The sequence below is a fragment of the Diplotaxodon limnothrissa genome, linkage group LG4 (assembly GCF_057381915.1).
Source record: "Diplotaxodon limnothrissa isolate DT_005_m linkage group LG4, D_limnothrissa_male_GT1.1, whole genome shotgun sequence".
Lineage (NCBI taxonomy): Eukaryota > Metazoa > Chordata > Actinopteri > Cichliformes > Cichlidae > Diplotaxodon > Diplotaxodon limnothrissa.
In genome coordinates this window covers 10,471,747-10,493,570 of record NC_140599.1, presented here as the reverse complement: position 1 = coordinate 10,493,570, position 21,824 = coordinate 10,471,747, and the positions used below count along the sequence as shown (strand labels likewise).

Genomic DNA, 21,824 nt, shown 5'->3' with positions numbered 1-21,824 from the left:
ATAGTGAAGGAAGGCATTTTTGTTTGTTTGTGCATTTTGGGGGGATGAGGGTGAGAATCATCTCTGCTTCCCTTCTGTAAAAGTGGCTACACTCCACTGATACAATATATATAATGAATGGGTCAAAACATAAATGAATGCTGTTACCTTGTCAGCTGTTCTCTCCCACAAGTGGACTGCAGAGTCATGTCATGTAAGAAAGGATCATATAGGATCATTTTTATTTTTGATTGAAAATTATTAGGAAGATTTTATTTTAGCAGTTGATTACCTTTGTTATTTGTCATCAGTGAAACAGACTTGGCTTTATACTTTACATCTTTTCAAGATGCTATGCTATTACTATCATTGTTCTCTTCCATTGTTCACTTTTCTGCATTTCATTCTTACAGTAATGATGAAAAATAATTCCCTAAATGAAATATGCCACAAAGAATGTAACTGTAAAATGTAACCTAAAGGCCTAGTGACATTCACCATCTCTCGTAAAACTCAAGAGGTAAAAAGATTATTTTAGACATTTTTTCTGTGTGAATTTCAGGTGCCAGAAACTTAGTGACATAATGACAAAAATAAAAAGGAAAGAAAGAAGACCTTTTTTTTTTACTCAAACTCCTTTCTTTTAAAGCAAATGTAAGTATATCATGAGTATTCAGTGAATACCCTTTATGATTGTCTTCAGTCAGAGTAGGGTTTTTAGTTTGTTTTGTTTGTTTGTTTTTAATTCAGTTCATTTTGATCCTAAGAAATCCAGTGACAAACTGAAAGGGTGTAGCATGAAACCTTAATGACACATACAAATAATACAACAGTCAACACATAAGGAAAATTTAATCATCAATATTTTTAACCTCTGATTAAAATACAAAAAGAAAAGAAAAGAAGAAAAAAAGAAAGAAGTCATAAATAGTTACAGCACTATAATTTTAGATGATCTTGGATTTTGGTTTGCTTGTGTTTAGAAATGGACTGCAGAGATCTTTATAGCTATTTGGTGCCCTCTAGTGAATGAAAACACTTGCCGATTCCTAGGATGATGATGATTAATGTTTTTAAGTGCTTTCGTGTTTTTCCTTTAACATAAAAACAAACATAAGCACTTGAAAGCTGTTTTAAGTTCGATGAGTTATATGGGGGGCGCAAAAAGGTGATATTTATCAGACGCTCATGTGTCCCACCCTGGGCAGGCCTAGGACACGCTGGAGAGATATCTCTCACCTGGCCTGGGATCGCCTTGGTGTTCCCTCAGACAAGCTTGGTGTTCCAAGCTGGAGGAGGTGGCTGGGGAGAGGGAAGTCTGGATTCCTCTGCTTAGGCTACCACCCCCATGATCCATCCCCGGACAACCGGAAGAAAATGGATGAATGCACAGGTAAATACACAGCCATTGTTCACAGCCATTGACATGTTGAAGAGGTTAACACGTGAGGAGCGGATCGAAATTGTGTTGATATCTGGTGAACGCAGTAACTGGGTCATTGCAGCAGATATCAATGCAAGACACCCTACGAGACCACCCATCTCCCATGCTACAGTTAGCAAACTGCTTGCTAAGTTTGATGAAACCAGTTCAGTGTTGGATTTGCCAAAATGTGGACGCAAGAAAACTGTCACTAATGAAGAAACATCAGTGGCTGTCCTAGCTTCATTCAGCAAGAGCCCACAGCGTAGCACTCGCCGCATGTCACTGGAGAGTGGCATTAGTCGAAGATCCCTTCGGCGGATATTAGCTACTCAGAAATGGCACCCTTACAAACTCCAGCTACTGCAGCATCTCAACGAGGATGACCCAGATCGGCGCGCAGAATTTGCAGAATGGGAAAAACAAAAATTGGAACAGGACCCTCAGTTCACGCAGAAGATTTTGTTGTTGGAACAACAAAAGTGATGGTTTGGTGTGGTATATGGGGTACAACGATAGTGGGTCTATTCTTCATCAATGGAAACCTCAAGGCCACTGGATATTTGAAATTGCTACATGATGATGTGTTTCCCTCTTTATGCACTGAAGCTGGCACGTTCCCTGAGTTTTTCCAGCAAGATGGTGGACCACCACATTATGGGTGCCAGGTCCGAGCATTCCTAGATGAACAGTTTCCTGGAAAGTGGATTGGTCGTCGTGGGCCAGTTGAATGGCGCCCAAGGTCTCCCGATCTGACCCCCTTAGACTTTTATCTTTGGGGTCATCTGAAGGCAATTGTCTATGGTGTGAAGATACGAGATGTGCAGCACCTGAAACTACAGATACTGGATGCCTGTGCTGGCATTTCTCCTGCGGTGTTTCTATCAGTGTGTGAAGAGTGGGAGAAGAGGGTTGCATTGACAATCCAACACAATGGGCAACACATTGAACACATTTTATAAGTGGTCAGAAACTTGTAAATAACTCATGAACGAATAAAGTTACGTTGAAACCAAGCACACCATTGTTTTTCTTGTGACATTACCAATACGTTTGATGTGTCACATGGCCCTCTTCCTATTGAAAAAACAAAAGTTGTATCCAAGATGGCCGACTTCTAAATGGCCACCATGGTCACCACCCATCTTGAGGAGTTTGCCCCCTCACATACATTAATGTGCCACAAACAGGACTTTAATATCACCAACCATTCCCATGTTATTACGGTGTATCCATATAAATGGGCCACCCTGTATGGGGCAAGAGGGAAGGCAGTCACAACTGCACTACCAGAAGACAATCTTGCAGACACTGAGGACAGCTAAAATTACCTGGGAATCCCACAGGGTCAGCGTTCACCCCAAATCCAGCACTTTGAGATTGCACACTAAGCAAAAGGAAGGAGGCCTGAGGACTGGTGAGAGTTAGAACCACAGGCCAGGAGGAGACAACAAACATCCATGATGTTTGTTGAAGTATTAATGAATGGTCTAAAATGATAGTTTGGAGGAAGTTACCTCAGAAAGAAGAAAAAGTGTCCAAAAAAATCAGTGGTATTGATATTTATCTTAAGATTACCCTATAAAATAAGAAGTCATCTGTAAGTTTTTAATTAAATTGACTAAACAGATAGGCTACATAAAAACACCGTTGGGAGTTCGCCTTGTAATCGGAAGGTTGCCGGTTCGAGCTTGGACAGTCTTGGTCGTTGTGTCCTTGGGCAAGACACTTCACCCGTTGCCTACTGGTGGTGGTCAGAGGGCCCGTGGCGCCAGTGTCCAGCAGCCTCGCTCTGTCAGTGCGCCCCAGGGCAGCTGTGGCTACAATGTAGCTTGCCATCACCAGTGTGTGAATGTGTATGTGAATGGGTGGATGACTGGATGTGTAAAGCGTTTTGGGGTCCTTAGGGACTAGTAAAGCGCTATACAAATACAGGCCATTTGCCATTTACCATTAATAACATGAGGTCAAATTCCACTTTTTTATTGTCATTGATTAACAATTCCACAAATAATCGAAACAACATTGTTTAAAAATATTCAATAGTTAAAATAAACTGAGATTTGAGTAAAAGGTAAAACATGCTGTGATGATTTAAATGAAGTTAAAGTTCGTATGTCAAATCAGGAACATAAAGAAACATAAACATCAGAAAGATAAAATATTCATTTGTTACACCTTACATCTAAATAAAATTAGAATAGAACACACACATAAACACATTATCGAAAGAAATGTTTCATGAAGCTACAAAAAAGAAAAATATTGTAATTTCTCATTAAAAATAAAACAATAAACTATTCGTTAATGTTCACAACAATATATTTGGTTTTAATTCTCATTATATTCTCAAAATGATTGTTTCTCTCATGTGTGAGCATTTATGTGACCAAAGCAGAAATATATATACCATTCTGTCACCCACATGTAATGTTTAAATCACTAACATTATGTTTTAAAGTTTATTTGTGAGTAATCAAGGTAAAACAGGTCTTGTGATTTTCAGCAAACTAAAAATGTGTAAAACTGAAACTGTTCAATTTGTACTGTACATTTCATCCAGACTTTGAATAGCCTCTTTTTTATCGTGCATTCACTGGGAATCTCACCACGCTGTGTGAATTTTAAACCATGGTGGTTTTCGAGTTTCTCCTGAAACTGACACACAAACCATGTCCAATACTTGAGCTTAGACTCATCAGGGGTAATGCTCCAATTTTCATATGGTGGTCCAGCAGTTCTGTATTTTTTAAAAGGAATGGTATGATTTGAGTCATGGCAAGGGTAAAAACTTCCTTCACTTGCAACTTGGGTTGTACAAAAGTCGACACACAATATCTCAGTGTTTCTGTAGTGCCAACCATTGATTGCTTGAGATCGATGAAAGGGGACACTGTGATCTTCAGGACTGTGATCTTTAATTGTGTTGGTACAAACAGCTGCACAGAACGGGCAGGTTTCCCAGCAGCAGTTACACAGCTGATCGATGAGGATTTGATCAGGTCTCAGTCTGAATTCCTTCATCTTATCCAGCGAAGTCTGGCTTATCGTCTTTGTGATGGACACAAAGCCTTTCTCAATCGTTTCTTGAAGGAAGTCAAAATTTTTTATGTCCTTGAAGTTTTGACAAGACATGGCATCAAGGGTCAGTTTATCACTGAGGAGACTAGAAAACTCCTTTGCCCACATGTCTGTGTCTCCTCTCTGGGTTTTGACTTTTTTTGTTGTGTCAAATAAAGCATGAATGACAAGTTTGTTGATGTCCTCCACATTTTTCCTGAGTATACTTAGTGCTTTATCTTTGTGCTCTCCAAGCATGTGTGCGTTTACTTTCTCTTTGATAAAAGCTTCTACTTGCTTCCTCGGATTTCGGATGTAGGTGATGAAAGCATCAAAGTCCTCTTTCTCTGCAAGTGACTTCAACAAATGTTTCTCTAAGTTCAGTCTGTTTCCATTGAATGCTGGGAAAGTGCACCTCATCTCTCCAGCGAGATCAATGGCAGTCTTGTTACAGACTGCTTCAACAATGGAAACCCTCAGTTTTTCACAGATCATTTCTCCAAACACAACAGCAGATGAGTTTCCTTTGCAGAAGCTGCTGAAAATGTTGTAGTATTGTGTTTTCTTGCTTTCCAAGTAAGTGAGTGCATCATTGCTCGTTTTGTATTGTTTGTGAGACTGTGAAAGCCAACTGCAAGCAGTGTCAAATACATACAGTAACAGGTCAACTCTGAACTCCTTCTTGAAAGCACATTTCTTATTTGATTCAAACTCTGTCACTGTGTCCTGAACTGTTTTAGCCACTTCTTGTAAGTAAGTTGAACTGTAGCCTCTTGTTGCTACAGGCTTGCTCATAATGGCATCAAGAGACTGTTTTTCAACACTGTTTATGAGGGATCTTATCATTTCCTGGTCTTCATGCTCAAAAGGTCTCTTTAAGTAATGTATTATTGTTTTAGCACCAACTTCAAAAAATGTAGCCACTTGGCTGGCAAGCCCTTTTCTTGTTGTATCTTCGTGCTTGCCAAGGACAATATAATCAGAATAATTGCCAACCTCAGATATTTTTTTGTATCTGCCATTCTTTTTGCATTCAAATATGAGATTCCATTCAAAACCAAGGTCATTAAAGATAGTTGCCTGATCGTCATCCAGCTTGATGTCCTGAATGGGTTGTGCATCTGCAGTTAACTCTTTTACCCAGTAATCCTAAACTGAGTTGAAATGTTTTTTAAGTTCCTCTTCATTTTTTGCTTTGTCTTTTAACTTATGAGCAAGCTTTTTACTCTTTTGCAGCAGCTTGTTCTCAAATTCGGTCTTCTTATCATCCAGCTTTTTACAAGCTTTCTTCTGCTGAATAACTTCATCCAGTTTTCGTTCCACTCCTGTCACCAGCTCCTCTTGGAACTCCTTTATTTTGTTTTCAAATCGGCCTCTCCACTGAACCAACATTTCTTTGTCTCTGTCATCCTCAAAGTACTTTGACATATCTTTTTCTACTTCTTTATATTTTTCACTCATCACTACGCTCAACCTTGTCAAGTTCTCCATTTTCAATTCTGGTATGAAGCTGGTTTTCAATCACCAGCATGTTGCTCCTCAGGGCCCAGGTCCAGTTTCCATACTCAACCTCAAGTTTTCTGTAAACTGCAATTTCTAATGTGTTTTTTGAATCTGAAAACAAATTGTTCATTCATCAGAGCTTTACACAGGTCTTGTATCTTTCTGTTAAAATGTGAGAGAGTGATCCCAGGAGAGCATTTAGCCTTAGACATTATGATGTTTGACATTTTGACTAGAGACCGGCCCACCAGGATAAAGATTGAAAATGTGACGTCATTCAGGGGTAAAACCGCAAAGGATTCTGGGAACTTGTGGCAAGAGGTACTAGCGCACGCAGGCTTTCAATTGAACTCAGTTACACAGCGATAAAAAGAAACCCAAAAAATGGCAAGAAGCTGTTGTATTATTAACTGCAATAGTCGGTCGCATGACAGCCACGGGAAGCCGACGGGTAAAGAGATCGTTTCTTTTTATCGGATTACGTCGTTGAAGAGAAATTTTTTAAGCCATGTTTCCGAAGTAAGAGCCGACGGATGGTCTGGATATATCAAATATAACGTCTCAGAACACTCAGCTCACATGTTAGTCTGCTCCAAGCATTCCCACAAAGGTCAGAGTTTTGTAGTAGTTAATACGTCATTTTTCTTAACATAATTGGTGATATAGGTTACAAGCAAGTCTGGCGCTGAACAGAAATTGTCGCGCTATGCTCCTTTATTTATTGTGCATAAATAGTGAATTGTCCTGACATAATATTGCGTTTCGCTTCTGTTATTACCATGGTACATTGACAAAAACATATACTTTTATTCACAGGATAAAACAGTTGTTTTGTATCACTAATTGTCCAGTGCGATTACAACATACAATATTATTGTCACTGCTACATTTCTGTAATGCTACCAGAAATTATTTCCACTACTAATTAATTACCGTTGAGCTCAAAGGTCCTATTAACTCATTCACTGCCAGCCATTGGCAGTGAATGAGTTAAACCCATTGACTCATTCACTGCAATTGACGGCTATAGACGTCAATGGCAGTGAAAGAGTTAATAAACGGTTAACGAATGTGTATTTATGACGACGATTTGTGAGACTGGTAAACTTACCTTTGTTCGTACGATGGTCTTTCACGGTGCATTTCAAGGTCCTGTACCCATCGTCGGTAAACTGTACCTGGGCTTGTTGCAGTGACCTGAAGTTACTAAACTTCATGAGTGTATGCACTCACTCCAAGAACCGTATAATTATAAATCTGAGCGTGGTGAAAGTTGGGCAGCACGCTAACGTCTTTTGTCCACTCTGTGCGCTCGTAAGGGTCTGACCCTTTCACTCCTTTGATTTTTTCCTCGTATCTTTTCTTTGTCTTTTCGTCGAGTCTGTCTTTGTACGGACCGGCATTGTTCTCCTTTTGTTTTGTACATTCCTCTTTTGTGCGGCAAAGAAAAAACAAGAAGGTATTGGAACCGGAGAATGAACGTTTTGCGGTGCTGCAAATGCTTGCATTTGATGCGGTGCTTGGATTGTTTTGCCACGAGTTCCCGGCATGCAATGCGCGAAAATCACGAGATTGCTAAACAAGGGGGAGGGTGCATCCGGCCTGTAATTGGTCCAGCCCAGAGTCGATCATGACCAATTGGCCAATCCAACACCTTTCATTATATATACCCTTCCTAAAAAAAAAAATTAAAAAAAATCCATCGGCCCATAAAAACAAAAAATCGCCAGCGGCCCACCGGCTATGTCTGTGGATAGGGCATCTATTAAGATCTGAGTCCATTTCAGGAAGTACTCCTTCTGTTTTGATGGCAAAGACAAGAGGCTTTCTGTGAATGACTTCATCAGTTCACTACATGAAGCTTTGCATTGATTTTGTCTTATTTTAGTCAGTTGCTGTTGCTTATGACTTTTTTCCTTCTCAATGTTTCCTTTAAGGTGATACAGCTCTTTATTTATTTTACACCGCTCATGCCACAGATCGCCTTGACAAGGTAGAAATGTATCTTTGTTCTTTGAAATTCCCATCCCTTGAAGCATTTTAACTGTTTTCAGTGCAGCAGACTTCCCTTTTTGACAGACTTCATCATCTTCATCCACTGTGACTCCAGGGACTTTGGCCATGAATTCAAGCTGGAAGGATCTATGAGGTTCATATAAAATCTTTCTGATAATTCCTTTCATGTCATGATCTGGCTGTGTGCCGGCAGGAATTGGAACCAAACGCAAACTCACTGGAGACAGGACTGAACTCAAAATGGCAGCTTTTATTGCTGAACACAAAAACTCTACAAAATCTAAACTGGGAAGACTCTAACAAAACACACAGGGAGCTACAGGTAGAAACACACAGCATGAGGGAGAACGCGACACAGAACTGAGGGAGACGCAGACATAAATACACAGAGGGTTAACGAGGGAAGTGGGAGCACACGGGGAACACAGGTGACACTAATAATCATAACAAGACACGGCAGGAGTGAACGCAACACTGACGGGAGACGGGCAAAGTAAAACAGGAAGTACAGAGGTTCAGACAGGAGGAGAGAGAGCACGGAGAGAACACAGGCATAACGGGCTGGGGAAAACATGGAATAAAACACAAGGAGAGACGAGGGCTCACAGATACACAGAGGGGCACACAAGGGGTAAGAGTCACAAGGGGAAAACACTTAGGGAACAGCGTAACAGGGCAGCCCAGGAAGCATGGCCTAAATAAGGAACAAAATACAAAAATACATGAAACTAAGAATACTGGGCCAACATGGCCCAGGATCATGACATAACCCCCCCCCTCAAGGGCTGGCTCCCGACAGCCCAAACCCAAGAACCAAAACACAAGAAAAACAGAAAACAACCCACCCAGGGCGGGAGGCGGGGGACCAGGATGGAGAGAACGAAACCAAACAAAAGACAAGGAGCATGAGACCAAAACGGAGTCCACAAATACACAAAAACAGGTCAAAACATGGAAGCAATGTTCAAAGAGGTCGGAAGGTTAACCTTGGGGCGACAGCACAAAAGTTCAGTCCAGCTGTTCCGGGGGCCGGCCACGCGAAAAGCGGCAGTGGCAGCAGAGCGGGTCCGGAGGCCGGCCGCGAGGAAGACGGCGGCGGCAGCAGAGCGTCGGGCGTACTGGTTGAGGCTTGGTGGGCACAGGACCAGACGAGGCAGGACTAGACGAGGCAGGACCAGACGGCGTCGTGGCAGCCACAGGCGACGGAGCTGGAACGGATGCGGGGGCCGGACCAGGCGAAGCTGAAGCGGGGGCCAGACCAGGCGAAGCTGAAGCCGAAGCGGTGGCCGGACCAGGCGAAGCTGAAGGCGAAGCTGAGGCCGAGGCCGACGCTGAACCAGGCAACGTTGAAGGCGACGTTGAAGGCAATGCAGAGGCCGGACCGGGCGTGGGTGCAGCTGATGCAGAGGCCGGACCAGGCAACGGCTGAACGGGCCCCTCGGACCCTCCAGCGGAGACGAGGAGGTGCTGGCCGGGCTGACCAGAGCCGCCAGCGGAGACGAGGAGAGGCTGGCCGGGCTGACCAGAGCCGCCAGCGGAGACGAGGAGAGGCTGGAGAGGTTCCCCTGAACCCCCAGCGGAGACGAGGAGAGGCTGGAGAGGTTCCCCTGAACCCCCAGCGGAGACGAGGAGAGGCTGGAGAGGTTCCCCTGAACCCCCAGCGAGAACAGATGCAGAGCCAGTAGGTGCAGAGACTTCTGGCTGAGGGGACGCTAACTGTAGCTGCACAGGGCACGCAGTCGGCTTGGGATGCAACGGCTGGGGCTGTGCAGGGCAAACAGTCTGTCCAAAGTTTGTCAGCACCACGCAGTCCTCAGCTGGTGGAGAAAGCTCACAAAGGCTTCCAGCTGAGGTTGGCAGTGTCTGAACGGGTTGCTGAGGTATTAACTCGGCTGGTGACTGAGCTAACTGAACTAGAGACTGAGCTGGTGACCAAACAGGGAACTGGGCTGATAACTGAGCTAATGACTGTGCTATGGACAGAAATGCAAGTTGTAGTGGTGGTTGCAGTGATGGCGGGTCAGCAGGTAGTTGAACTTGTGATTGAGCAGGTGACTGACTCTTGGCTGCTCTCCTCCTGGGAACAGGAACAGGTGCTAGGCCTGGCCGAACACCAGCCATCCCCACCCGAGAAACAGATATGGGTGTAGGGACGAGCTGGGCTCTGGCTGCCTTTACCCTGGGGGCCGGTGTAGGTGCAGGAGCTAGCGGGACCTCTGCCGCTCCCACCCGAGGAACTGAGATGGGTGCAGGAGTCGGCAGGGTCACGGCTGACCTCACCCGGGGAACCGGAACAGGTGCAGGCAATGGCTGGGTGTCCATCAACCCCACCCGAGGAGCAGGTACGGGTGCCGGGATGAACGGAGCCTCTGCCAGGCTGGGGACAGAAGCAGGGACCAGCTGGACCTCAGCCACCCTCACCCGAGGAGCTGATACGGGTGCAAGGGAAAGCTGGGCCCGTGCTGCCCTGAGTAGAGGAATTGGAGGTGGAGAGCGAAGCACAGGAACAGTAACAGTCACTGGGTGAACTAAGTTATTGGTGCCAAACTCAGTTTTAGGAGACCTAGGCTTAAAGCAAGCAGGTCCTAGGAAATCCACTGCTATTAAACTCTCCAGGTTAGCGCTAGCGGTCCTGGAGGAGGTTAGCTCAGGGACAGTCACCGAAGCAGTTTCAAAACAGACATCAGCAACTGTCTCTTGAGGAACGGTGTGCTGTCTAACACAGGTCAGAGAAGGAAGAACGCCAGAAACAGGTCTTTTCAGAATCGAGGCTGGAAGGACAATCACAGGTTGGGAAACAAAGTCAATTTTCATACAGTCCATAGGTGAACCGACTCGGCAGGCTGACTCAGATCTAACTGGATGGGGAGCCACACAGTCCAGGGACGAAGTAACACCCACAACAGTTTTCACAGCAACAGGTTCAGAGGAGTAGCGAACAGCTTTGGCTAGCTTAACAAAGGAAGCGACCATCTTGTTACCGCTCACTCGAGAAACTGAATGATTAATCACTGGTTGTGGAGCTGACTGGGCCCCACTGGACATGTCAAAAGACAGAACGGGTTGGCACATGAAACAGTCACTAGAAGGAGCATCAGTTACAGAACACTCACCCAGATGGTTTGTGCCCCTCAGCACGCACTGTTATATCTAGGGCTGATGATGGTGGTGGTGTGTGGCTGAGCTCAGACTGGAAAACCTCAGAGTGTACAAGCTGATTACAACAGTTCTGCGGGGCTGCAATTCTGGTAGCAGTATGTGGGTGAGTCTGGTGTAGGATAGCAGTCTTAGAAGGAGTGAGTTTAGGAGCAGTCACAGGTACTGGAGAACTCACACAAGCAGCGTCTGTATAACCTGGATGTGAAACAACACTACACACAGTCGTACAGGATGTAGCCCGAGACGTAGTACACACAGAGTCCATGAAACTTGGCCAAAAAGCATGGCGCACAGAGTTAAACTGACATGACCGGGGAACAGAAAAGTAAACCTGTGCAACCAGCTCTGCTGTGCTCAAACTAAAATCCTTTGCCAGTCTATGTATAGCAGATGAAACCTTGCGGCTCTTAACCTTAGCAGGCATTGAATACACAGTTTCAAAGAGTCCATGAGGAAAAACAGAAACAGTCTCCTGCTTAGCAGGCACGAGAGAAGGTGGCGCTCCATTGCCATCTACATTTACCAGCTGAGGTGCAGCACCGTCCCAGGTTTGAGTGGCAGTCCCATAGGAAACAACACAAAAAGTCGTTTCGTGAGGCGCTTCCTGAACATTCTTTGCAGAGACTGAGCTAAATGCCTGGTGCACAGAGTTCAAATGCTCAGACCGTGGAACACAACACTTAACAGAGCCCATTTGGTTACTGTCATGGATTTCTGGTGACAGAGCAGGTGAGCAGGTAAGACAGTCACTCTGAGTAGCTACATGGCTAATTGTCTCTATATTACCAGGTTTAGGCAGAACAGAAGAATCACTTGCTCGCTCATTGGCACTGGATTCACTCAGAGGAACAACAGGCACGGAAACAGATGCTACTGAGTTAACTGCCTCAAAACCCTGACACTTTAATTCTGCTGAGTCACAATCTACAGATTCAGGCTTAACAAAGTCCACGGAGGGAAGCACAGTCTTACTCAAAGAGGGTGCAATGTCCGGAAGCCTGGGAGCCGAATGCTTGAGCGGAATGTGAGAAACACGATCACTCTCACCAAAGGAAGAAAGCTACTCTGCTGCTCGGGAACGCCGGCGGCGTGCACGCCGTTTTCGCTGAGAAGGGGGAGGAGACAAGCCAGGCCGCGAATCCTCCAGCGGACCGGGCTGAACATCCTCCGACTCTTCATACTGGAGCGGCTGCTCCGGGTGGATGCGCACGGTGGAGAAAAGGAAGTCCTGGATGTGGGGGTGTAGTGCGCAGAATAGCCATGGGAGTCCGGACACCATCCTCTGTAAACGGATGGCTACGGTTTCCCGATATTCTTCCCCTGGCAGCGCTGCCCACTCCTGACAGTGATACTCCACTGTGTAGATTAAATCCTCACGGAGCTCAGCAGAGGGGTTGTGAGTTGCTGGGTCCATGTCGAGGTCGCGTTCTTCTGTCATGATCTGGCTGTGTGCCGGCAGGAATTGGACCCAAACGCAAACTCACTGGAGACAGGACTGAACTCAAAATGGCAGCTTTTATTGCTGAACATAAAAACTCTACAAAATCTAAACTGGGAAGACTCTAACAAAACACAGGGAGCTACAGGTAGAAACACACAGCATGAGGGAGAACGCGACACAGAACTGAGGGAGACGCAGACATAAATACACAGAGGGTTAACGAGGGAAGTGGGAGCACACGGGGAACACAGGTGACACTAATAATCATAACAAGACACGGCAGGAGTGAACGCAACACTGACGGGAGACGGGCAAAGTAAAACAGGAAGTACAGAGGTTCAGACAGGAGGAGAGAGAGCACGGGGAGAACACAGACATAACGGGCTGGGGAAAACATGGAATAAAACACAAGGAGAGACGAGGGCTCACAGATACACAGAGGGGCACACAAGGGGTAAGAGTCACAAGGGGAAAACACTTAGGGAACAACATAACAGGGCAGCCCAGGAAGCATGGCCTAAATAAGGAACAAAATACAAAAATACATGAAACTAAGAATACTGGGCCAACATGGCCCAGGATCATGACATTTCAGTTCTTCAGAAACATCTGACTGGCTTCTGTCTTTCAGACCCACTTTGTATTTTCCATCTTTGACTTGAACTGCACTACCATCAGTATCAGCAATGAGAATAATGAGAGGCTTTGGTGACCTGTAAAGGTCTGAGATGACTGTAGTACCTTTCTGGCCTTTTTCCAGAGTTCTCACAAGAACAACAGTGACTGAAGCTTTTTCAATCAGTATCTCACGCTGTTTTTCAAATGACAGAGCATCACCATGAAGATTACAAAAGGCAGTGCAGTCTGTGAAGGAGTCATTGGGTTTTCCAGCAGGGCAGTACCAGGCAATCTCTGCCACACCATCCATCAGCAGGCGAGATTTGGTGCTACCTGGACAATTTCTATGGAAGAAGGTGCTGTGACGGTCATTGATCACAGTGTTCATGAGCTGAGATTTTGACACTGGAAGTGAACCCAGGCGGAAGAAAAACACCATGGGTGTCTCGGCTTTGCAGATGGGCATTGTCTTCATGGTGATGGCATTTGAATCACCCTTGATTTTAGTTTTCTTCCATGTTTTTGTTATCTGCCTGAATGTCCACAGAGGACATTCAACATCCATAGTGACTGAGTCAGGGACAAGCAAAGGTAAGGCGTACTGACACTGGGATAGCTTTGTAATTATGTTCTACTTCAGAAAACTGTCTGAGCAGTGAAATACTGCCATCTGAACATCCATTGGGATACGAACAGGACGGAGTCATGTGAGCTCTATCAATATTGCACCACTTATGTCTCAGACCTGCATTTATGTATTTATGCACTGAAATCGCGCTGTAATATCCAGTTAACTGTCCACATTTGTACTCTGTTTTTCCATTTATTATATTTTTTTCATTAATTTGTCTGAAAAAAGATCCACGTAGTAACCAAAGAGAGCCTAAATCAATGGTCTCTAATAGCAGCCAAATTATAAGAGCTTTCATTAGTGATGGTGAGATGAAGCCTTGTGATGAACTGAAGCTTTCCATCCAACTGGTCGACTCATGGTTCGAAGCATTGTGACGATTCATTGGCTCTACTGCGCCATCAAGTGGACGATTAAAGTCAGATAGGCTCAATGATTATAATGATGTGATGTGTAAACCTCTAAACTTAATAAATAAATTGTTTTCATGGTTATTTATCCCGAATATTGTCTCAGTATGTCTGATACAAAAGAGAAAGTGGAAACTATCAGGACAGAGTTTTGGTATGATTGTGTAACTGTGTAATCATGCTTATGTACATCTGGACAATGACACAAACTAGTGTGTGGTGCTTCACTTTTTAATAAACTAAAATCAGATTATAAGATCTGTGGTGTTGTTGATTTATATTATGGTACTTATCATTTGTGATATTTATTACTGTGTGCATACTTTATTAGGAGAGATGAGATTAAATGTTGTCAGACAAATATTCTCTTCCTTGCTGGTTCCATCGAAGGAGAAATGTTCAAGTAAGTATGTAACTGGGACGTAATCCAATTCCACAACACAATGTGACGGGGAATCAGCTGTGTTTTGCTGCCCAATTTATTTAGAATCTGGTGCAAACCGGCGAGCCAGTTCCTGAATCAGTCACGTGGTACGGACTGCCCGCGAGGCCTCGAACATCACTGCATACGTAATCAAAGCAAGCCTCGATACGCGCTTTACAAAACTACCACGAGATTACCCGACACACGCTTCAAAGCTTCGACACACAGGAGACATCACTACTGCACACAGCCTTCACACGACAACAGGTGCACCACACTGCTAAGTGTGTTTTGTGTTTAGAGTTTTGCTAAATGGGAGACTGAGCTTTGAATAGTGTTTAAGATTTTGGCAACAGTGGGACTGATTTGATGAAAGAGTTTTCATAGTTGACAGTTTAGTTTTTACAATGGGGTTTAGTGTTTTAGCAATTCAGAAAAACTCTAATACACCTGTGCTTTTCCCAGCAACTGAGGCTTTTACCCTGCACAGTTTAAGGTATGATAAAGCACTGACCTTATAAATGGCACAAAATACACATTTTAGCTGGGAGCTGGTCATTCACAGGGGAAAGGCTCCATTGTACAACAACAACAACAGTAGTAATAGTAATAATAAATTATTATTAGTCAGGCAAGTATATCATATACCAAACATGCTTCCAAACTAATGACATTTTTTGCATTCTTCACATCAGGTCAAAATGTACTTTTTTTTAAAAAGTGACTGGCACTGCGGAAATGGATCTACAGCACCACTTAAGAAATTTTAAAGAACTTCTAACAACTTATTTACAGCTTGAAATACGTGTATGACATTTATTACACACAGATTCAGTGAACCCAATCCAAAGAGGAAGTCTGGAAGTCCGCCATTTTGAATGTAAAATGACATTTTGGCACAGTTTTAGTGTTTTCCAGGCATCGCTGGTTTACACATTCGCCTGCAAAGTGAGAGGTCACTGGTTAAATTCCATTTGGTTACTTCAGGAACTTTTTGGGGTTACTTCAGAAAGGGACATCTTCGTCAAAGCCATGTTTGTGGTGGAATTTTGATCATTTATCACTGGACATAAGATTTTCATCTCTAAAAATGTATTTTGTCCAGTCTGTCCCAAACTTCACACTTTTGATGACAGTCTGGCGACGACTACATGCCAATATCTGGTCACACATGGTGCCACAGTTCTCATATAACATTTTAATCAAGACTACCCCACTGTGATTGAAGCATTTCTTGCAAAACAATCATAACCAAACAAAACCTTTCCTGTTCTGTAAATGAACAGTAGGACAAAATGATTACTAGTCATTGCGGAAAGCACAATTAATGTTTTTGTTTACATCGTTGGAACGAGGAAAAATTCCCCCACCACAAAAACAGAAATACTCATGAAAGCAACCTGTAGTGCAAACACGAGGGCTGAATTTATTACTTCCTGCACTAGAAACCTGCCGATGTTGCTGATATGGATAGATCACCAGTCTTCCTTGTCTTTATCTTATTACCTCCTGTTGAGATGTTGCAGCAGAAAATGCAGCCTGGCCTGTTGAAACATTGTTTTTTTTTAGTGTTTCAACTGAAAAAATAGAATGCCTTTGATCCAAATGGAATGCATCTTGTGAAAAAAGGTGACATCTTGTGACATCACAAGATGATGACATAGATCCTTTGTTATGTCATCATCTTGCTGAGAGAAAAACCCTTAAGTAGGAGCTTTGCTCTGTTAAACTTTAATGCTCAACGGACCTTGACCTGACAGCAAGCAAACCCTTTTTGGAGAGTTTTGAGAGAATTTTACTTAGCAATTCACCGACCAAGCCGACACATTTCACCATGTCAGCTCACCCATCCTTCAGCTCAAATGAGCTTGGATTAGTTAAAGGGAGCATTTTGGGAAAGCACTACAAGGTAGAGGCTTTCCTCGGAGAAGGGGGCTTTGGTATTGTAGCCAAATGTCGTGATACCATGACTAACCGAGCTGTGGCTATTAAAGTGAACAAGAGCCGCCCTGATATTCTGCAACAGGCGAAATTGGAAATTTTCATCCTGGAGCAGCTGCGAAGGTTGGATTCAGATGCCGCCAACATTGTTCAATGGAACGGCTTTTTTCACGACGGAGAGCGGGTTTGCCTGAAATTTGAACTCCTTGATCAATGCCTGAGGGACTACATATGGGACCGGAAAAACCACTGTCTCCCCATAAGCGAAGTCAGGCCAATTTTAGGTCAACTGACAAATGCTCTGTCCCACCTGGGTTCTGTGGGAATGGTGCACGCTGACCTCAAACCTGGAAACATCATGGTTGTAAACCGCCACGAGTCTCCCATCAAAGTCAAACTTATAGACTTTGGCCTCGCATGTCCTGCGTCTGCAGTGATGCCTGGTGACCGTGTGGGGACGGTTGGTTATTGTGCACCTGAGGTTATGCTTGGCCTTCCTTACAATGAAGCAATTGACATGTGGTCTCTGGGGCTGGTAGCTGTGGAGCTTGCTACAGGGCTGCCACTCTACCCTGGAAATGAAGACTATGATGTTTTGAAATTCATCATAGAGACTCAGGGTCAGCCACCAGATCATGTTCTAGACTCTGGCGTCTACACTGAAGACTATTTCATTGAAGACAAAGACAAGCAACAGCGCTGGACATTTAAGACTGACCAACAATTTCAGTATGAGACAGGATATGAGTCCCTGGAGACAAGATGCATAAAACTGACGCGTCTGGATGACCTTGAACAAATAATAATGTTTAGACGAGGACCAGAAGCTGGCCAACGCTTATTTGTCAGCTTAATTAAACAGATGTTGGCCTTGGATGCACACCAACGGATAACACCCTCGGAGGTTCTCCGGCATCCCTTTTTCAGCCCTAAGAGTTCCCTGTGCATTGACATGAGTGCTGAAAGATCACAAAACCCTGTGGTCTTTCAGCACCCTTCAAACTTGGAAAGCAAGAGATCACAGAAAATCAACTGCAGTTTTCAAAACTCGGTTGAATTTTCTCAGCAAGTATTCGTCCACACATCAGCCAGTCCATCATTCAGCTCAGATGAGCTTGAATTAGTTAAAGGGAGCATTTTGGGAAAGCACTACAAGGTAGAGGCTTTCCTCGGAGAAGGGGGCTTTGGTATTGTAGCCAAATGTCGCGACACAACAACCAACCAAGCTGTTGCCATTAAAGTCAACAAGAGCGACCCTGATATTCTGCAACAGGCACATGTGGAAATTTTCATCTTGGAGCAGCTGCGAAGGTTGGATCCAGATGCCGCCAACATTGTTCAATGGAACGGCTTTTTCCACGACGGACAGCGGGTTTGCCTGAAATTTGAACTCCTTGATCAATGCCTGTGGGACTACATAGGGGACCGGAATAAACAGGGTCTCCCCATAAGCGAAGTCAGGCCAATTTTAGGTCAAATCACAAATGCTCTGTCCCACCTGAGTTCTGTGGGAATGGTGCACGCTGACCTCAAACCTGGAAACATCATGGTTGTAAACCGCCATGAGTCTCCCATCAAAGTCAAACTTATAGACTTTGGCCTCGCATGTCCTGCGTCTGCAGTGATACCTGGTGACTTTGTGGGGACGGTTGGTTACTGTGCACCTGAGGTTATGCTTGGCCTTCCTTACAATGAAGCAAGTGACATGTGGTCTCTGGGGCTGGTGGCTGTGGAGCTTGCTACAGGGGTGCCACTCTACCCTTCGGAGAATGACTATGATTATCTGAAATTCATCATAGAGACTCAGGGTCAGCCACCAGATCATGTGCTAGACTCTGGCGTGTACACTGAAAACTATTTCATTGGAGACAAATACAAGCAACAGCGCTGGACATTTAAGACGGAAGAACAATATAAAGACTCTGTTCCAGGGACAGGACATGAATCCCTGGAGACAAGATACATAATACTTACACGTCTGGATGACCTCGAACAGCTAATGATGTTTAGACGAGGACCAGAAGCTGGCCAACGCTTATTTGTCAGCCTAATTAAAGAGATGTTGGCCTTGGATGCACACCAGCGGATAACACCCTCTCAGGTTCTCCGGCATCCCTTTTTCAGCCCTGGCCTCTCTAAAAGGTTCCCATGTATCAACACTGAAAGACCATACTGAATCAGTCTCCAGCATGGCATCTTCCACCCTGGACAAAAGTGATAAAAACACAAACTGGGGTTGGAAAATGACATTAACAGCAAATTACAATGCAAAAATTAATTAAGCTGCTTCAATAATGATCACTTTGGCTTCTTTTTTTTTATTTTCACTCCCCCCACCCCAACCAGTCATGGCAGAGGGCTGTCCCTTCCTGAGCCTGGCTCTGTTGAAGGTTTCTTCCTTTTTAAAAGGGAGTTTTTCCTTCCCACTGTCGCTAAATGCTTGCTCATAGGGAAATCTTCTGATTGTTGGAGTGGCCAAAACTCTAGGGGAAGTAGCAATTCTTGTGAAAATTTAAAAAAAAAAAGCCTACCAATCTTCAAAGTGCAGCAGCGGACACCTTACCATCACATCAGTCCTTCAATCAGACCTAAAACACCACCTTTACAGAAATAAATTCCATACAAATTGGAAATAAATTGCGTAATAATTGTTGTTTTTGATTGTTTATAAATATATAGTGCTACCCTTCAGCCTCCTAGTAGACATACCTGTGTTATGAATGTGAAACTCCTCTGATTTTCAGAAAAGTTGACCTCTGACCTTGAAGTCAAGGTCATTGAGATTTAAGCTTCACAGAGATTTTCAGTAGATGCAACCATGGTATTGACTTGAAAATTCTACACTATCAAAGACTTAGGTGCCCACAGCACCTCGCCATATACAAAAGATTTTTCTATTCATTTATGTATTATTAGTTTATTTATTTCTTCATCCCGCTCTCTCTCTCTTTTTTTAATTCACCTTTCTGTTGCGATGCTCTGGACATTTCTAAACCCCACAAGTTCAGCCTCAATTTTCAAATCAATTTTCCTATACTTTCACTTGAACACGTCCAGCCTTCACCTCTCACCGGTCCTCGTCCCCTCTTCTCACAGCTTCCTGTGTGGCCTCCCAAATCAAACACAGGCCCAAATCAGCCGTTTCTTCTTCTCTGTTCATTCACTCTTCATCTTTTCAGTCTTTTCTTGGCGGTTAACTCCCAGCATGGCAAATATGAACTCAGACAGTCCAATGCAGTGCTTTCACACAGTCATGTCACTGGTACACTTTCCAGCTTGTAATTCAGAGCACATGTTCCATTAACATACATGCTGCTGGACCCTTCAGTGTTTTAGGTCAGTTGTACTGTCTTCTGCCTGCTGTTAATTCTTCAAATCTACGGTGTTGTTCTGTCTGTCTTCTGTCTTCATCAGGAGATTGACTGTCCTTTAAGCTTCTTCTCAGGATAAGGGCAGGATGAGAGGTGAAGCTGTAAAGTTTCAGCCAAAGCCTGGCCTGTTTGTCGTTCCAATTATGTTAATCTATCATTTTGCCGCTGTACTCATCTGAGGTTGAGCCAAGTCCATGGGCACCTGTATTAACACACTAAGACATTTATTTAATATCATTTTCATTACTATTTCTTAGCACTTTCATTCTCTAATTCCTCTGTTTTCCTTTTGAAAAGTCTCTCACAAGCTCACAAGCTATATTCAGACTTCCTGCCAGACACACACACACACACACACACTCTTCACTTTACTGGATTTTCATCCGTTTCTACAGCCTAATCAAGCTCTTATTTTATGTTCACACTCTATATACCCTCTGTAACTCTACTAATTCTAATATAAAAAGAATGCACCCTCAGCACAGAAAAACAGAAAAGTCAGTGATGTACTAATGTAGCAAAAATAGGAAACATTAGAACTGTAAATGTTTTCTTCCTTGTCTGCAGATTAACAGTCCACAGGTTGGGTGCTCGCACTCTGATTCGTTCCCTGGAGATGAAGGAGAGAGAGCTCAGAGGACAGCAAGATGGAGGAGTGAAGGAGAAGGTGGTGCAGCTCAGTGTCCAATCAGGAGTGAGCAGTTCTTTTGTTTTTGTTTTGTTTTTTTTTTTTTTGTTTTTTTTGGCCTGTCCCGTTTGGCTCTTTTGCCATCAGAATTGTTGTCTAAAGGCAAAGAAAGATGCCCAACGGATTTACTTTACCAAACTGACCATCCCAGCCTTGCCGTAATGGTCCATTTGATTCACCTTTTATTGTTTATTTTATTTTCACTTACTGAATACGGGACAGACTTGACTGGGGGAAAGAAGGGGAGAAAGAAAGAGGGAAAGAGAAACAGCTGAGAAGAGGGACAGGGGAGAAGGGCAAAAGACAAAAACCAACAGAACGGGCAGAGAAAAAAAAAATGCATATATCAATCACCTGGATCACCTGCTGAGAAAGAAAAAAGAAAGCAAGCAGAAGAGAACAAGAGTAATAGAATAAACAACATCACAATGATATATGGGAATATGACAGTAAATACTAAATGTTAAACATTATTGTGCAGCACATAAGATCAACAGAACACAGTGTGCTTTGAGGTAGGAGCCAAAAAGGGTGTAGTTTGTGGGTGTGATCACCCGTGTGTACACCTGTGAGCATGGACGCGCTTGTTTTTTGTTTTTTAAAAGGTTCCTTCATGTAATAATCTGCTAGAGGGTGTGGGGGGGCCACAGCCCCATCCTCCAGGGCGTGAAGCAGGTGTGGAGGAGATCAAAACTCCAGACATCCAGAGGCCCCCAGAACACAAGAGACCAAGGAAGACCAACAGAGGGGCAGCCGCGCCACTGTCCCGGAAAGAGCTGAGGACAGTCCCAGATGAGGGCTCACTCAGCAGCCGCTGAGCAGAAGCCAGGGGGAGTTGCAGTGACGCGCCCGTGAGCTCCGCCGGCAGCCAGCTGCACCTGAGTGACCGAGCCCCAGGCCGAGAGGCCGGGGGCACCCCACCTCCGAAGTGGCCCGAGCGAGCCCCAGGCTCCAGGCCCCGATAAGCGGCCGCCAAGGAGTGAGCCGGTGTGTACCTGGACGCCCATCCCCGGACACAAAGAACCACCAACGCACCGATGTCTGAGGGGGTCCGCCACTGGCAGGGGAAGTGGTGGTAGGGGGAGATAGGCCTCCAAACCTTGGAGGGCCTGAGATGTCCCCAGAGAGGTGGCGCCTGACACCCAACCTGACATATAGAC

General features: G+C 44.3%; 1 pseudogene; it reads right to left on the bottom strand.

Annotated features, from left to right (window-relative positions):
- Positions 1-3,938: 3,938 nt before the first annotated feature.
- The window catches only part of LOC146633307 (interferon-induced very large GTPase 1-like), a 100,704-nt pseudogene continuing 82,818 nt past the window's right edge, over positions 3,939-21,824 (bottom strand).